Genomic DNA, 5,007 nt, shown 5'->3' with positions numbered 1-5,007 from the left:
CAGTTTCTAGTTTTTATATAATTTCTAATTTTTATCCCAAATTATCCAATTTCATAGAACTAAGTAATCTGAAGCTTATGAAAGTTAAATGGTTAACTTAAAACTGCAATAAAAAGATGCAATCCTAGATCATCTATTTTTAAACCCAATTATCTTGCCATTATCTGAGAGTATAGCAAGTGATTAGTTCACTCAACTTCAGCAATATGCTTGTCAAACTGAAGAAAAAGTGTCAAAGCAGATATATGATTAATTTTTTTAGTATTTGGACTGTAATAGTCAATGGCCACGTGGATATCCAGTGTTAGATTATTATGATAGGCGTTTTTTCCCTGAAATGTCCTCACTGTAATTAGCTCTGTTGTTCCAGTTATTCTTACTAATATGTTTCAAGAAAGACATCTAAGAATATCATGTGACTAACCAAGCTAAAGAGATATGTATTTATTTGTATTATATTTTCATGGGGTGTTTACATAAGAAAGTAAATTATTCTTAGACAAGTTTCAACTCAGAAAATAATATAGAAATATATGAAGGGACTTATTTTTCTTATCTTTTTCTTCTTAACCACTGGCTTTAGTTTGAGTCATCAATAGAAGAACACAAGTCAGAGAATGGCATCTGTCTGGAAAATAAAGGGTATTGTCTGGAAGGGAGAATTCCATCGTAACGGAATTCCTACTACAGAGTTGTATCAAATCGTTAAATTCACGCACACATGCTCACCACAGAAAATCTCCTAATAACAATTTGCAGATCCCTTTAACTCCCGTCATTCAACCAGTGCAATGTCAGTCATTTAATCGCCAAAGGAGGATGAACCACAGCATAGTGACTTAGTTCATAGTTCTGGGCCTCACCAGAAATCCTGAACTCCAGGGAGTTCTCTTTGTTATCTTTCTCTTCATCTATCTTGTGGCTTTTCTTGGTAATATGCTCATTGTTGTTGCCATAATTTATAGCACCACTATGTCTTCCTTCTGGCACTGGCAATCATGGACATCATCTGCACAACAAGCATCATACCCAAAATGCTGTGGCCCACACTCACGTCAGAGAAGATCATCTCATATGGCGGCTGCATGTCCCAGCTCTTCTTCTTCACATGGTCCCTTGGGGCTGAGATGGTTCTCTTCACCACCATGGCCTATGACTGCTACGTGGCCATCTGCTTCCCTCTTCACTATAGCACTATTATGAACCGTCATATGCGTGTGGCCTTGCTCAGCATTTTCGTGGCTATTGCAGTGACCAATTCCTGGGTGCACACGGGTCTCATCCTGAAGCTCACCTCCTGTGGGCCCAATACCATTGACCACTTCTTCTGTGAGATACCTCCCCTTCTAGCTTTGTCCTGCAGTCCCGTGAGAGTCAACGAGATGATGGTGTATGTTGCTGACATCATCCTTGCCATTGATGACTTTATTCTCACCTTCATCTCCTATGGTTTTATTATTGCTGCTATTCTCAAAATCTGCACAGCAGAAGGCAAGAAGAAGGCCTTTTCAACATGCTCATCCCACCTCATCGTGGTTTCCCTCTACTATTCCCCTCTAATCTACACCTATATCTGCCCTTCTACCAGCTACACATTTAACAAGGACAAGGTGGTAGCTGCAGTCTATACTATTGTGACCCCCACATTAAACCCGATTGTGTATAGTTTCCAGAACAAGGAGATGCAGGTGGGGATTAAGAAAGTGTTTCTTCTCTGAAACGTTACTGGTTTCAAGAGACTATCAATGCTGTAGGCTAGAATCATCCCCTGGAACACCTCAGATTTTAATAACCTTTCAGTGTTGCCTATACTCCACATTTCCCATTCTCTCTTAAGAACAAGTCTGTTTTACTCCACTGTAAGTCATTTCCTTAGCTCCTATTTTCTAAGATACACTTATTCCCTTACCTTTGCATCTATGTTGGCTTCTACACGTAATTCCACAAGTTTTTGAAATACTCTTCTTCATGAAAACTTTCCAAATTCATCACAGTGGGTGTAAAATATTTCTCTGATTCCTACCCTGCTCTTATCATTCTTATTGCCTCTACACATTTCATATTCTTCATGTGAACAATGCTTGCAATACAATACACATACACCCTCACATAAATATATATACATTGTGATATATATTACAATGTATATCTTAACATCCTCCTAAAATACTGCCTAATTTCAAATCTTATAAATTCATATACACAAATATTTATCTATACACATATTCACACATCAAACACATATATAAAATAAAAAAGATTACTTCTAATATTATAGAATCAGTTGTTCTAAGAATAAGATCATGTATCCAGTTTATATACCCTAAAACATATTTTATCATTATGAGACATATGTGTGACTTAGGCAGTAGAGAATTTCTTTGAAACCAGTGTTATAATCAGGGTTCTCTGCAATATCTTTTTATTGATGCAGGCATTTTTCCATAATTGTCTTCTTAAACCCAATCAAGTCCACATCATTTTTGCCTGCCTTCAATATTTTACTCTATGGATACAAGAACCATATATTATTATTAAAGTCCATTATATAACATTTAACAGCAAATTCTTAGTATACAAATACCTAACATACATCAATAGAATAAATTTCTCTCAACACCCTCCAGCTAAAGACCACCATGAACCCACATGCAAGTGAACATATTGGGTTTATTTTCTTTTTGCAATAAATGAAACAGCATATAATGGGAAATCGTGTAGGGCCGCAGTTAAGAGAGTGTTGGAAGGGACTAATTTCAAATGGCGTTAGTTGATTTGAAGAAGGATCAAGGAAGTGACAATTTTCCTGGCTTGAGTGGTGTTGGAAATGAAGGCAATTATATCTAGGAGGCAGGAGGAATGAAACATTGCTAAAGCTATAATTGGTAAAGAAACAGCAGTCACTAATATTAACTGGGAAAATAAGATATTAGCCATTTCAGTTCTTCAGCGAGTGTTCTTGTTTTTATCTGTGCTCAGAAATGTCTATCGAGTAAGTTCCATCTTAGTAACCTTTTTCTGATGCTGGCGTTCAGGGATTTTTTTTCTTTTATTAGAGAATCAAGACGAGAACGCCATGGCCGACGTGACTGAGCCAGGCCAGTTCAGCTGCAGCTGTGAGAGACTGTCTTTCCTTTCTCACTTTTTTAGTGTTAAGTGTGTGGATTACCATCTCCATTATGCTCTCTTCCTTGTCAAAGAAAACTATGTGGAAGTCAATTCAACAACACAGGTTAATGCCTTGTAAGAGCCTGAATGTTACATAACCACATGACTGTGTTCCTTTTATGAAATTATGTAGTTAAAACACAGTCCGAAATACTGAGACCATCATTTGAAACATTCAAATGCATTTTTATCCATTTTTTAAATTTTAAACAAAAAAATTTTTTTAAAGGAACTTTTTTGGAACTCACGCCTCTCAGAGCTTGTTCCACTGTAGTTCAGGTATTATTCTTGCTCATTATTGCAACCAGTATTGCATTTTAAACATGCACATAAAGAAATATGACATCAATATATTTTGGACTGTCTTAAATGATTTTATAACTAATCCATTATACTGCAACATATACCTCACAAGACATCGGAGGTAATTAACTACGTATATCTAGTTGTCTAGAATATTTATGTATATATTATCTACAGGTCACTAGACTTTGCAGTTGAAATTGTATCTTTTCAATATTTCCTTACACAGCACTTATACCCTTAGCAGTGTAAACATCCATATTAAATTGTGAATTTACTGATCTTTCTAAGTTTCGGAGTAAGGGAACAAGAGTGGTTTGAGTCTTTTTTGCCATTTATTTGTTGATACATGTTATCAGGAGGGATCAGGCTCTGGAGAAGGACGTCATGCTTGGTAAAGTAGAGGATCAGTGAAAAAGAGGAAGACTCTCAACTAGATGGATTTACATAGTGGCTGCAACAATGGGCTGAAGCATGACAACGATTGTGGGGATGGCGAAGGCCTGGGCAGTGTTTTGTTCTGTCATACATAGGGTCGCTATGTGTCAATTTGCCGATATTTCAATGAGGGGTTTGGAGAATTAGGGTGTATGATGGATTTGAATTTCACTGCATCTAGTATTTTAATAGTGTTCCATGATGGGCTGGGCTACTTTGCTTAGAATAGTACTCATTTAGTTTACTTTTAGTTCATTAAATAAATGTCATCTTACTGAAAGAAATTGTAGGGCAGATACTCGTTAGGTCTCTAACACAGCCAAATACTAATAACAGAGAAACTACAACCATCATGCTAAACCAACGGGAGATTTATGCTCATGCAACAGAAGTCTGATGTTAGGCAATCAGTGGTATCTCTAGCAGCTCAGTGAAAGAACTAGGCTTCTTCTATCTTTTTTCCTAGGATCTCGAATAGCTCCTGAATTACTAAACATTACACCCATGATCCAAACGGAATGAAGACTAAAGGATGAGATGGTAAAAGGGAAATAAGGCTTTGTCTATTAATTTTATAAGGCTCATTCATGCTAGAAGCACTATTTTGGCCATTACTACTTCACTAACCAAACTCAAGCTAAGTACTGGTTGAAAGAGCAAGTTTTAAAACTGGGCAGTTAGTATCTTTGAACGAATTTGTACTTTACACATGTGGGGAAGAAAAGAGGGTGTTCATGTTACGTTGGTTACTAATAGTATCTATCACAACAAATGTATCTTACCTGAAGATCTGAGGTCACTAACTTAATGGTTGAATAAAATATAGATTGAGAAAATGAGGATGCTAAAACTGAGAACACTACCATAACACAAACTTCTATATCCTACTGGTAGAGGCTATAAAGTTAGCCAGGGTTTAATATGGCTTGGTTTTCAGAAACAGGTATTCAGAATTGTATTTCTCTGTGCTACATTATGCCAAGAAGCAAGCAATGTTGGAATTCAGATAATTTATTTAAAATGTAGATTTCCTTGTAATACAAATATGGGAGTCAAAAGGTCAACTCCATCTGAGGATGTGGGTTCATTTAGGCCACA

General features: G+C 36.5%; 1 pseudogene; it reads left to right on the top strand.

Annotated features, from left to right (window-relative positions):
• Positions 1-586: 586 nt before the first annotated feature.
• LOC100657794 (olfactory receptor 13G1-like) lies at positions 587-3,722 on the top strand (annotated as a pseudogene).
• Positions 3,723-5,007: the final 1,285 nt, after the last annotated feature.

The sequence above is a fragment of the Loxodonta africana genome, unplaced genomic scaffold (assembly GCF_030014295.1).
Source record: "Loxodonta africana isolate mLoxAfr1 unplaced genomic scaffold, mLoxAfr1.hap2 scaffold_201, whole genome shotgun sequence".
Taxonomy (NCBI): domain Eukaryota; kingdom Metazoa; phylum Chordata; class Mammalia; order Proboscidea; family Elephantidae; genus Loxodonta; species Loxodonta africana.
The sequence above is the reverse complement of the archived record's forward strand: the minus strand, read 5'-3'. Positions and strand labels throughout refer to the sequence as shown.